This window comes from Sipha flava, unplaced genomic scaffold (assembly GCF_003268045.1).
Source record: "Sipha flava isolate LNK unplaced genomic scaffold, YSA_version1 248_pilon_pilon, whole genome shotgun sequence".
Classification (NCBI taxonomy): Eukaryota; Metazoa; Arthropoda; class Insecta; order Hemiptera; family Aphididae; genus Sipha; species Sipha flava.
In genome coordinates this window covers 204385-219468 of record NW_020272897.1, presented here as the reverse complement: position 1 = coordinate 219468, position 15084 = coordinate 204385, and the positions used below count along the sequence as shown (strand labels likewise).

Here is a 15084-nt window from a genome sequence, read left to right as displayed (position 1 = left end):
TATATACGTACGATATGTACGTTCGAAGGCCGTAAGACGACCCTTGTCGGTGCTCGCGGTTTGCGACTACGCGCGGTGGCGACGAAGATCATGTATTATTAATGGGCAGCGACAAGGCGGGGAACGGTAGAGAATAAGTCACTTACATACACCAACACCGTAGATGCACGGATTACGCTTATACATCTATATATATATATGAATATATGTGTGTGTGGTTTCGCGCGTCCGATGGATTTTATGAAAAATGCATTCGACCCCGTACATGTACAGAAGTGATATAATATAAATAAACGTATTATTTACGGGACCCCAACGCACGCCGAGAAAGAGACGAGAAAAAAAAAACGTGATAAACAGGGTAATATAGAAAAATCACAGGAATATAAATGGGGATTAACCCGGAAGGGGCTGTGAGTTCTTAACATTTTTTATGGAATTTTTTTTTCTACGTTTTATATATATTTCTCTTGAAATATATATTGTATAAATCGTTTATTTTCGTTTTGTCAAACTTATGTCTAAATAAACTTAAATCTCACCCGTGAACGGAATTTAAAACTATTTTTTTTCTAATCCATTATTATAAGGCCTTTTTAATGTTAATTATTTCTACGATTTTAATACCGCGTGTCTTATGTTTGTTTAGTAGTTAAATACTACCCGAGTTATTTTTAATTACAATTTTGTCCTATTTTTATTATTTAAAAATTAAATATATTTATAAAATTACGTACATGATTATTTGAAATTTAATTTTCATTAAATATCTGTTATATCAAATTATCGTTAGTCAGAAACTTATTTTAAGAAAAGAAAAACCACTGTACGATAGGTTTTGATTTAGGCAAAAACGGAATGATAAATTGAATTTGGTCGAAACGCATATTATTGGCCTTCGACTTGGCCAACGATTTCGCTAAAAAAATGTTATTTCTTATACACGTGTATCACAACGTTTATTTGATTATTCTACCCAAACCTACAATAGATAATAACAATATATAGAAATAAATATATGTACATATATGAAGTACCTTTTATGCCGATAAATGTTTCGAGAGATTATAATGGAAAAAAGAAAGAAGACGCAATGATTTACATCGTATCCGGTTTCCGGTACGGCCGGACGCGTGAGCCCGTGACTTTTATGTGTGCTCCTGGGTATCGCCACCTGAATCACAGCTCATAAATCAGCGGTTGGAACAAAGCTCGATTATTGTCACCGGAGAAATCCCCGGACGGCACGGGGGAAAGGGTCATGCAAATTTGGCAACAGCAACCGACTGTACACACAGCACTTCCGTGCGTACAGATAACGCACGCGTATTCCCGGACACCCATAAACCCGCGAAAATTAATACATTTAAACTTTCCCAAAGGGTGCCGTAGGATGAATGGCCATAAAAAAAAATAAAAAAATACCCCCATTTGGTCAGTTTGCGTACGACCGCAAATCTCGGCGCGCATCTATCTAAACAAGTTATCTTGGTCGTATATTTCCTTAGGGTCTGACAAAAAGACGTCCGGCAAAATCGAATTACTTATTATGATTTATATTTACGTTTATACAGAACGTTTGCAAACCAAAGGGAAAAGAATTGATTTTGTTTGAAAGTCAGTGTCAGGGGGAAAACCCTCAATCTTACAACCGGTTTTATGTTCATGAAAAAAGTTTATGATAAAATCATTGACACGTCATAGGTTTACATTTACATGTAATATAATCAATTTCAGAGAAGTAGTCCATAATCTTGATAGTTACCAAACAATTATACAGGATACAGTGCCCGTTATAGTTGCAAAGTAGGTCTCAATGTAAACCTTTTTTTTTTTTATTAAGAAAATTAACAATCTATGCTACATGCACAATAAGCTAATGAGATAATATTTACAAACATTTACATGAAAAAAAAAACAATGGCCGTGGAAGGAGGCTATCCAGTGATAGAACCCTCTGTGACGAAGTTTATACGTAAATAAATATGTAAACTTAAAATTAAATGAAAAAACTTATATTCTGCACGTACTCAACCAGGGGCGTATTTAGGGGGGTGATATGAGTCTTAGAACACCCCCCATCGACCTTATTTTATGGTATTTCACCAAATTGTAAACTTACTTTAATTATTTGAACAAACGTTGTATACAACTTGTAGGTTTTACATATACTGTCTTAATGTAATCATTTTCATTTATATAAATATATGAAATTTATTTATTTAATACGGGGGAAGGGGCAGAAGCTCTACTTAACATAAGTCTAATAAATTTTAAAACACCCCCGTTAAATGTAAACGTTAACCTAACCTGGATACACCACTGTATACAATACAATGGTGTATTTGAGGGGGCAAAGGGGGCATCCTCCCATGACTCGTATTTTTTTTGATTATAATACATTGATTTATTTAAAAAATATAATGTATAAATAATTAAGAATATAAATTACTAGTCTATTATTATAATATGTTATCATTATAACAGGAACATGAGCTGTAAGTAATGTAAATTATTTTTATGTTTGAACTGAAGAAAAATTAGTCTCACCCCCCTCCCGTGGCCTCAACTTAAATACGCCCTTGATACCACAGCATTCACATCAATGTATTATTGAATTTAGAAGCATTCAATTTAAGAACTACGTGAAAACGTTAGTAGTTATTTATTATACAAAAATAATTTTTCAACAGCTTTTGTGATTTAAATATGTCTGCCGTGTATGTTGGAAGAATTCCAATTCTACATTTATTAATTCAGCACCGTAAGCCTGAATCTATGGTGTACATCTACGGTACATGATAAACCGCTACACTTGCGATAGATAGTAATTAGAGGAGTGGCTAAACTTTTTTTTTATACTAATATTAATTACATTTTTTTTTTTACAACACTGATTTAAAACGAAACTAAATAGTTAATTACGACGTATTATTATGATATATTAAAATACAATACATAACGAATTTATCATATTTAAAAACTTTAAAATAACAACTTAATAACATAAAAAAATTAATTAAAATAAAACCCATTACTAAAATGTATAAATGGTGAAGTAATGATAAAATCTATTTAAAAATACCAAAAACTTACTTTATATACGGACAATGCAAAATACCTTAAATGTACCACGATAAAACTTTTTCCGAATCGTAATACAATATATATTCTTATTAAATTTTGTCTGATTAGACATAATTAAACTAATAGAATCCGCCTCCGAAAAATATAAATACTTTATAAATGTTCTAAAAAAAAAAAAAAATAAGATTACAAATAAATGTAAGTCAATGAAACTCATAAAAGCATACTTTTTTTAGAAAAACTTGGGCTTTAAACCATTATCAAATTTAACATATGAATTTTTTTTTTTTGTGTTACCGATTACTGCTTTTAATTCAATCGTATCGTTAGTGGTAACTTATTGATTACCCATGCCATTTGCATCCCATTGAGATAACGGTAACCGATTTCAGGTTCCTAAAATTTCGGGAAATTACTGATGTTCGATAAAAATCGGTAATCGGTTTCAAGCTCTGAAAAAAAAATTAACTAGGGATGCAATGATGCCAAAGATGTTCTAAGAAAAAAAACATAACCAATCACAAACTTCGAGCACTGCGCAATTTTAATTCACAAACGAAATGGCTACTGTGAATTAATCAGTCCGGTATACGTGATATTATAATATAATATTATTATTTACACACAACATAATCGATAGAGACACCAGATGCGGAGGAAAACGTTTCGAAAATGTCACCGCTCGACAAATATGGTGACGCTAACTCAATATACGAACGCGATTGCAGCCCACACGTGTCCGACTCAATCCCAACCGATTCATCGGATGCTCGTGCAGAATAATTTAATCTCCATGTATACGGTACATTAGTCTTCTTCAAACACACACACTCATACACACATACGCACCCAAATACACGAGTTAGTGACTTCGATACGAATATAATAATACATTATATAAGTGTGTGTGTGCGTGCGTGTGTGTGTTGTGTAAACGCATCCGTAAAGTTACGGCGAATCACGTATTTACGAGCGCGTGTGTTATTGTAGATTTTAGATTTGAACAGTGGCAGAGTGCGGTGTTGCGGCGTGTCCCGGGCTCTAAATATAACATTAATTAAACGAATTTACGCAATAATTCAAGTGCGACTGACAGTTCACTAATAGTGCCGGGGACTCGATATATTATATGCACGCGAGTGTATTATATATACACACACACACACATAAATAAACACATAGGAGTGAATACGAATATAACGACGACGAATACGCTACAGGCCACGTCTTCCCCTCATTCTGCGATCACATCCCTCCTCAACCCACCATCACAAGTCAAAACTTAACCGACACAAAAATTTACACACACACAAACACACACACACAAATTGTACTCACTGGAACACGTGTGCGGTACGTGTACGTTATTTCCATCGCCTGTATAATTAATAACGTAAGGGTTTCGGTGTGGAATAAGAGGGGGTAAGCGCGTACACTTCGGGCGAGCGCGAGGGAGAATGATTAACCGCGGTCGGAGATTCAAAGTTGGAAAGCGCGCGCGAGAGATCCGCCGGGATCGCCACCACCATGGTCTCTCCATCCCAACAGCCGTTATAATATATTATATTATATTCGACGGATAACAGAGACTTACTGGAGATAATAATGGCGTTTGGATGTGACGCGCACGTGGCTAACGACGATTTGATAGTACCCGCTGATACGCGTCGATATATTGTTACGATACGATAACTGCAGCGAAACGACCCGATTCGAGGCGAGAAAAAGTGAAAAATAAACACTATTGTACGTATATGCAAACACGTATAGATCCCGGTTTCGATATCAGATTCACATTCGAAATGTTAATCGTACGCCGAGACCAGAGATCGTATATTAGCTGGTTTCCCGCCAAACCCTTGTCACCGGTTATCGCGATTCGAACGCACCTAGACGTCAAGATCATACTGTAGTATTTATACCGATTCGTATTTTATTCATGGTTTTGATTAATTTTTTTCTTTTTTTATTCTAGGTGAGTGTTCTGTCAGTTTACACGAACAAGAGTTGATTTCTGCACAGTGAGTATAATAATAATAAGTTTAAGATTGTGCTCGGTACCGATACGCAATTACGAAATTATCGTAACTTTCTACTGTATAATTATACTCTGTGGTGGATCCTAGAGGTTTTCCTCGCTATGCATTAGTACCTAGAACTAGTGAAATTATAAACGTAGATATAAGTAAAAACTTTAGTTAATAAAATTTCGATATTTTATATAACATTGAATATACCATACGTACGTATGCTCGGTAATTATTACTCATTTTCTGTACTTTTATGTTATCGCACTACATAGGGTATTGCATTTTCAACAAGGATACCCTAAGACTCCCTTGTGAATTTAAATCCAACCCTTTCCCCACGAAATCTGGATGTAATCACTGCACTGATTTTATACCAAGGGCGTATTTGAGGGGGGAGCGAAGGGGCGTTCGCCCCCCATGGCTCGTATTTTTGTTGAATAAATACATTGATTTACTTCAAAAATGTTCAAAAATGTAATGTATAAATAATTAAGAATATAAATTACTAGTCTATCATTATAATATATAATCATTATAACAGAAATATGAGCTGTAGGTAATGAACTGTAAATTATTTTTAAGTTTGTATTGAAGAAAAATTAATTTCGCCCCCCCTCCATGGTCTCAACTCAAATACATCCTTGTTGTATATTACCAGCATCGTATTGAGTATATTTCATTTTTGATGCACAATCGCGCGTGGAGTGTTGTGCGTAGAAATCTTTACTGTTTACCCGAGAATGACGCGAGATGAACGAAGAAAATCTCAACGTACCAATAACATTTTTAACGTGCACTTTTGTGGAAAAGAATGATATTATAATTATATTTTATTCGATTACGATACGATTTTAGAGTAAATTCATGAGACCATTAGTACGTGTGGTGTATATGTGTATATATGTGTATATGTGTGATCGCACGGGATAAGGCATTCGGTTGCGGTTGATAAAAATCGATGTCGTTATAGTTTCGTCCCCCGAGGAGTATTCTGTTATTCACGGTAAACGGACATACATACTACGCAGATCCCGTGTCATTTATACGCGTTATTCACAGGGTTCGAACAAATGCACCGTAAACAAGAGGTTTCCGGCGCGGTTAAAGAGCGTAGGGAAATGAAAAAAAATACAATCTCACATGTACGTATATACAAACATTGAAGATAAGGGATAAGATGCACATTGATTGTAGTCAGAAAGTCTCTATCCAGGCGTTCGGTTCATTTGCGTTCACCGTTCATGTCCGACTGTCGTCCGGTCTACGTGAACCGGAAAATACTATAATTTTTCACTTTTAGCACAACCCCTCTATATACGTCGACAAAAAAAAAAAAAAAATCGTGATAATGTATCTATATATATTTTATGTACAGTGTTTGGTCGTTATCTCATGACACTTTTGGTATGTCTGTTATCGCTAACCCTTCGAATTACCGTCATTTTTTTTATTTATTTATTTTTTATTTTTTTGTATTCAGTTTATTCATTCCCTCGAGGAGTTATGTTTCACCGGTCATTGCTCGAATCAATCTCGTATTCATTGTTCGTGTACACACGATTTAAAAATTAATTAATCAACAAATAAATTAAATGCAATAGCACAATACGGTGATAATAATATTCACAATAATTCTTGTACAGTCGCAGAATTCCTGAAGTGAACACGTGATTTTTCAAGTGTTGAAATATTATAGCTGTTAATTAATGAGAGGAATAGCGTGTACAATGAAAGTAGCTATTAGGTACACTAATTTATAATTAATTAATTTAATTTCTCATTTTCAATTGCTTCGAATCTAGTATCCTTGACTTTATACATTCGTGTTTAACTTGTCTTATTGAAGTTTAAATGTTGTTCAAACGCTCAACTTTATATGTAAATATTTGTAGATTTCCTCTAGAATAAGTATTTGAAATTAATATACAGATTGTTTGATGTTCTATGTTTATGAAAGCAAATCCCTTTATTAAAGTGGTCTTTACTATTGCCATTAATGAGAATTTTGACGATTAAACGTAGACAAAAAACGAAATTAAAACTATAATTAAAAAAAAAAATATGTTTTTAGCTAATAGACAGTTTTAGAATGAAATTACACAACAGATAATCTATCAAGTTCTGTATGTAAATATATTAATATGCACATTAAAATCATAATATTAAACATATACACTTAATGGTGTGTTTTCAATGTTTTGGTCTCATCATTTAAAAAAAGTTACTTTTATCTAGAAATTCACTAACTATATGATTTATTAAAAATAAAAAGTTTAAAAACCATATAATTGTATGTTTATCATTATTAATATAATCGTGATAATGTCCTATAAAAAGTTTATCGATTTTAAGTTAAAATACATTTTGTTATAATCAACATAAATGACAAACATTTTTATAAAATCACGAATCTACCAAATTTGTTTGAATAAAAAAATACGTTATGCTAATTTCGATGAATTGGCTTTTGACAAATTGCTAATTAATAAGATACCAATTTAATCACATTCCCAAATAATAACCGAATGCATTATATAATTAAATATTTTAAATATTTAACTACGAGGAGTAAAACAAAAAGTTTTAATAAAACCATTGCATCATAACCGCATCAAACGAAATCGTACCTAAAATAATAATAATTATGATATATATATAGTTTAATTATTATACTATAATCGTACAATCCATAGGTATATTATGTTTTGGATAAAATTATTTAATAACGATAAATAAAAACATATGCATTAAACAAATATACATATTTACAAGCGCGTGTATATGTGCACGTGTGAGTGTGTGTGTGTGTGTGTGTGTGTGTGTGTGTCTTATTCATGTATAGTTAAGGTATGTCAAACACATCTAAGTTATACGGAATTAATGTATCTGAAAGTGAGTAGTTTGTTTAAAGGATATGCAATGAAGTGCACATATAGTTCATCATTTTATTTTTGTCAATCAAGGTGTCAAATACACTAAGTAACGACTAACATTGTTCGTTGTGAAGTTATACATTTTTTTTTCTATTTTCAATATTTTTTTCGATGGCGTTTGAAAATAATACGAAATCCTTTATTATACTGACCATATTACATAATAAAATTGATAGCATCCAGAGTAACTTTGCAAATATCGTCCAAAGATTGAATAAAATATTTTGGGGAAAAAATACGAATCACATACACGTAATATATTATATCGTACTATTTCAACACCAAGTTATAAGCTTACAATACGTGTATGTATATAGAGAATAAATTTACTTTAAAGCATTAAAAAAAAAAAATCAACCATTATAATATTTTTCTTTGACCACGCAAATATTTTTCATTTTTTTTTTTTTTTTTTTAACTTAAATAAAACTCATAATCCCATACGCACTATTATTCGAGTCGTGGATCATTCTAATACTATAATTCAAATACGTCTTTACTTTTCGTGTTTTACAAAGCTGTTCGAACACAATGCAAAGTATCGTAATACAATATATTCCAACACCCGAATATTTCGTTAGTCCTCGGAGATGGGTATTTACTGTTTAACATTTGGTGCTACAAATGAACAACGATTCAACTGTCTGGTGTAATGCGAACTGCGAGAACGGTGCGGGAAGTTATCGATTAACCGTACAGTAATTATACAGACAACTAAGCAGTAATTCGTGATGGTGTATATACGCTCGGACTTACGTTTTAATCGAACCACAGTTTTTGATGGGCACATAAATTACGCGAGAGCTTAAACCTTCATTAACCCTCGGCACATGGTTAATGCCGATCTGCATTTTATTTTTTTTTTTCTTGTTTTTAGGGCTGCTAAATATTTTTATTTTTAATTTTTTTCAACGGTCAAAACCCGATTTATATTTTATAACGCGTTATAACGTTTTTGAAACGTATTCTTTTGCACATCGCTAATTCGGTTATTTCACAAAGGTAAATAAACAAAACGCGTGTGCACGCACGTGTACATGCGGATTACATTATTATATTATAATCGTGTTACACGTTCGTTTTAATAATTCAGCGTGGTTTTACCGCACCAAGATTGATCGACACAAATTACTCTCTGTTTAATTGCTTGTTTAAATTACAAGTATAAAATTCGCCCTCCGGAAAGCAGAGACTCATTTAACGGAATTATAGTCCGTTGTTGGGACATAACATGAAAACACACTGCAGTTGGTACGAGTTGAACTTATTTTCGAATAATTCTGTGAGAATATCATGGTATTTTATTTTATACTCATGTTTTACCAGTAATTCGGTGACGATCTTATTAAGGAAAGGAAACGATTATAAAACAATTAATTTGTGTTTACGTTGCTAATGCACTTTAAATTGGAACAAGAAACGGCCTCGTTGAATAATTTATCGCACTTGAATTATATTCCGCGCCGTGGCAAGCTTCCGAATTATATGCACTAATCAAAATCTACTTTTAGTCCAACAGTTTATACATATTTAATCCGTCACCAATAATGGATATTTAAGTTGCTCCGAGATAATGATATTTATGGAGTTCTCCTCAGGCCAACTAAATGTATATGAATACCGTGGCTGTGGTCGAAACATATTGTTATGATACTGGTATTTTGTAGCATATGGATTTTCAAAATTTCTTATCGTTCTGTTTTCATTTATATGCATGTGGTGTAATATTACTATAACCAAACAGATCTCTATATCCAGTGTATAGTATGTATACCTTATACTTTTAAGTCATAATAATAATTATAATAATAATAATATAACATCCGCAGCCTTTATACGAATCTCGCCACCTGATTAATATTAACTAACTAATATTCGTCTATACCTTTTGCAACAATGCAGCGCTTGAAACCTGTCGAGTGTATGAGGTCTTACGAGGATTTGTTTAATTACTTTGTAGGAACACGAGGTCCAAATAACCGCCAACGACGGGAAAAGGTCGGGGCGATTTCGCGTGAGGCCTGTGATATCCGATACGGGTAAAGCTGGTCCAAAATTCCGGTCTCGGTTTACATTGGAAGTTAATTAATCATGTACGCTTCCCTTCAACGCACCGTAATATTAATATTATTACTGCTGCACACGATGATCAGCACACGGCAACTTCTAGTAGAACACTTTTGATAACAATAACAACGTAGATTAAAAATTACGAAAGAATCAATCCATTTCGTTGTGAATTTCATTTCCGGTGAAATTAAATTATATTTCTTTAGTTTTATTTTTTTTTTTTAATCCTACAGTTCTTGTCTTATTTTCGACGAAATAATTTTAACTGTTATATTTATTAAACTATATATTTATACGAGTATATGTATAACTACTGCTCGTATAAGACCGTAGAGTTTAAAGTTAAACAACGAGTAGCTTTATTACATTTAAATATTTTTGTGTAAAAACTTTATACGTTATTTCCTTAATTCCTTCAAAGTTACTAATACTCACTAATCCGTTACTTAATTAAGTGCTTACAAACTGAAAAATATATATACATCATTTTAAGCTTTGTATAGCATCTATTTTGTAAATCAAATTTGCGTTTCGTTCAATCTGTCCGTTATGTATTGATTCTTGTCAAGAAATATTTAATTAAATAATAATAAGAGCTTCACAAATAAAAATATTTTAAATATACGTTAAAGTAAACAAGAAAAAAAAATTAACTGAATGGTTAACAAAAAAAAAAAAAAAAAAAAAAAAGAGTAATAATAATAATATTTCTGAGTTAAAAAATGAAAATATTCTATTTTGAATAAGATTATTATAGAATATAATGAATTAATTTTTTGTATAAAACAAACAATATTATATTATTTGTTTGGATAATAAACTGAATTATTTTTTTGATTCAGAATAAAATAAATAAAGTATAAAAAACTTAAATTAGTAATTTTTTATACATCAATTTTAATTTTTTTTTTTTTATATTTCCGAGACAATAATATTTTATTTATCTTTTATAATGTTGCTTTTGAAAATTGTTGTAGCAATTTATATGTTTTCGTGTGGAAAATGAAAGACTATTTCACCTGTTGTCTTGCAGACATTTAAAACGTGTATTTTATATTGGCCGTTGCGTAATCTTATATGTATTAAAAATATTATTATACGTAAGTACTTACAATATACAGCTGAAAAGTTGGTGTATTAGTTCTGAATTTTGACATTTTGAAAAAAATGCAATGTTCAGACAAACGACGTAGGATTTTCTGTACGGGATACATTTAGGGATTTAGGGAAACGGATTTACGTCCAAAGGATCAAGATTCTAACCAAGAATGATAGCAGTGTGGTGACCATCGGACAATCCATGTTATTATTTTTCATTATCCGTACGTGCGTTAAATTGTCTCCAAGAGAAAATATGGCAACTTGTAAAACAACAGTAAATCGGGTGTGTAAATAATGGGAGGATTGAATTCATAGACAAATAAAATTGTCATTGCGTCTATATTCATTTTTATTTTGTTTCTTTCCGCCGTCGAAAACAAATCCATTATAAAAAATGACCGTAAGAAAACAAGTAATACACTATAAATTATATTGCAACATAAATTATATTTCAGGAATCCATAATCATACTAATAATGTCAAGGAACATTGACATATATGAGATAATAATTGAATAGATGTATTTATTTCCAATAATCTGAACGTTTATAATAGATATGTGTGTTCCTAAATTAAAAAATAAACAATATTGTACATACTTTTAAATGGAAAAAAAGTATAAAAATCTATTAAAATAACATTAAAATCGGAGCTAATATGGATTTTCACTTTTTCGCATATCAGATACAATAAAACATGTTGTTTCATTCATGTACGTAACTATTATTATTATTATGTTTTTCGTTTAATATCATTCAACTTCGTCTACTGAATATATGTCCAATTCGGTTTTCGATTATTATTACCGATCTAGAGATTAATATTTTCAACGGCGTGTACGCTTATTTGACGAGACACAACTACACGGGATAAAACCATAAATTATAGGACACTGAATGCTACGTTAAAAGCGACAATACTCCAAACAATGGCACAGCAATGTTAACCACGTATGATTATGGAGCATAATAACATGGAAAACAATAACATTTGCCCATAATTAGTACCTACAATGTATGGTATTACGCTTTAATTGTATTTTTTTTTTTTTTTTTTTAATAGAAATTAACTTGCAAAGAAAACGATACACATTTTAAATCATAGGCATGTGATAACTAGGGACCGGATTTATATGCATAAAAAATCTTCAAAATATGCTTCTAAAAATACTGTAATATGCTATAAAATATGTATTTATTTTTAAATATTCACTTAAATTTTTTTTTTTTAAATTATGTACCAATATGTAAAATGTATTATAAATGTAAAAATAAGTATTAATTAATACGGTATTAAAAAAAGTATAAAAAAGCTTTTAAAATATTTTATCGTCAAGTCGACACTTGAATTCTATATTATTATCTATATATATATATATTATATATATATATATGACTATAATATGAGATATGAGTATGTAATCTTATCTTTGGAAATAACGACCGATCGCAATTTTATCGATATTATGTGGTTTTGAACGTGAAAATACGACGAAAACGAATATATGTGCTATTAATAATAATATGCACTATAAAACTACAAATATGTATTGAATATGCATTTAATAGGTAAAAACGTTGAAATATGCAAAACATGCAAAATAAAATTAGTGTTATTTTAATAAGAAAGATCTAAATCGGGGACAATGCTCATCAGATTTCAAAAAGCTTATTCCAATACATATATGCATTTGCACATAAATCCGGTCCTTAATGATAACAAAATTGAATACGAAAAAAAATCATTGCTTCTAAACTTCTTTTGCTGCTCATTCTATACAATATAGAAAACCCGTTACTTATGTTTCTTTCGAAAAACATTTTTTTTTTTGTATTTCTTTCAATATTTTTCAAAGTCCAGAAAAATTTACTAGTAGCATGTTGTAACTTTCTTACTAAAATCTCAAACACCGTTTTTTAGCAATATATATTTTACAAACCAAATAATCTTTGAGTTTAAGAACCACATTAACTACGTAATTTATTCTATCTATTTTGATGCTCAAAATATATTGACAACTTTTTGGCATACTTTGGAATAATTACGAAAAACTTTCAACACAAACACTAGATTTCAGCGTACACCGAATCTCGCTCGGAAGCGTTTATAAGACGACGAGTTAAGTACCCCGTTACTTTTATATTCTCATAAATGTAGTACACAACCCAGCCAAACTAATTGTGCCAAGTTAAGCGAACATACCGCGAGTACTTTGCACCTGTGGTTTCCGCGTAGGTAATCTTATTGTGTACTTTTCGAAAAATACGTTACGTCTTTACATAAATTCGGAACATGAATGACGACCCGATTAAAACGGAAGCCACACCACAACAAACGAGTCTATTCACGTGACGTTGACACTACACCGACATGTGACAAACATATAGGCTATTGTAAACCCACCCCGAGTATTATGAGGTTCGTAAACTATTCAACAGACGTCGTGTAAGAAAATATTGTTTTTGGCGTTTTGAAACATTGGTAAAACGTTCACGTGAAACACACTTTACATATACTCATAAACCATTTCATAATACAGAACTATATTGTTATGCTATATTTTATTTAGGTACTTTGGAAATCCGATTTAAATTATTCATTATGTCTTATAGACGTGTATACGGTAGAATAGAGCACATCGTAAACTTACCGGTACTATTTAATCGATCAGTACAAAGCGCGAGTAAAAAAAAAAAAAAAAAAATAAAAAAAAATAGAAAACCTAAAACATATTTGAATGATATTCAATACATTGATGTTCTCATTGCATCTACTCCAAACTGTCAAATTGTAAACAAAAATATGAAACATGAATATATTTCACTCATTTTGTTTCGCCGTAATCAAACATGTCAATAACAAATAAATAAATAAATTCTAAATCAAATTATTTCACAGTTTACTATACATTAGTGCATACGAGTATTTCATTATTGCAAACATGATAATTATCAAAAATGTTTATATAGGTGACATTATAGATAGTCAAAAATGATTTATTTGATTCTAACGCTGTTTGAAGAGCAGTGATTTAGTAGTCGCTCATACATACAATGATAACGATTTAAGTATTATATATATTATTACAATTAGTTAGAAATGATTTATTATTCAATCGCTGTTGTATCAGTGATAGTGATCGATTTTCAAATATATAGTAAAAGTGATCACAATTCATATATTAAATACTTTGTGATTTTTCGCGGTTTATACGCGATAAATGAGTTTTAAATTTTACCAATCGTTTTTCCATACATCAACCAATGCAATATAATATAAATTACTCACCCAACATTACATGATATTTGCGAAAAAATTTTTCAACACATACATCGATATCAATATGGGAACATATTAGATGCGCAACAAACTATTTATTATATTACATGAAACACGTATTATATTTGATTAGTCTTCGTGTAGCGATCGTTTCATGATAGAATGATAAAAGTAACCAAATTATTGTACTTATATTATACTACTACGGCGGTATTCCGCTTTAAAATTTATGACTTTCTACATTTTCTTATTTTATAACTGTACGTTATATATACGTGATACAAATATATATATATTATATGTATATTATCTCACGGTGATTCATGCTCTGCCATTATACCCTATACATATGAAACACTGCAGCGCGTACTGTATACGAAATATTGTAACCGACCACGTTTTCCACCCCTAGATCCAAATCGAACGCATAGGGAATATAACGTGACTTTTCGAAAGAAAACGCATTATGGAAATGCCGAAAACATAAAAGAGTTTTTCTTTCGTGTTCTAAATGGTTATTACATGTATACGAGATAAACGTTAAGAGGACGTCTTTACCGGGGTAAGGAGGAAAGAGAAAAAAA

At 31.1% G+C, this 15084-nt stretch overlaps 1 protein-coding gene across 3 annotated transcripts in view; it reads left to right on the top strand.

Moving 5' to 3' along the window:
• LOC112684313 (LIM domain transcription factor LMO4.1-like) overlaps window positions 1-15084 on the top strand; it is a 62083-nt gene that overhangs the window by 16550 nt on the left and 30449 nt on the right. Inside the window, exon 2 of one of the 3 annotated variants that reach the window (XM_025555760.1) lies at window positions 5063-5108. The exons of the other annotated variants lie outside the window; for them this stretch is intronic. The gene's annotated coding sequence lies outside the window, so the exon portion shown is untranslated. The remainder of the gene's footprint in view (window positions 1-5062; window positions 5109-15084) is intronic. 3 annotated transcript variants of the gene reach the window in all.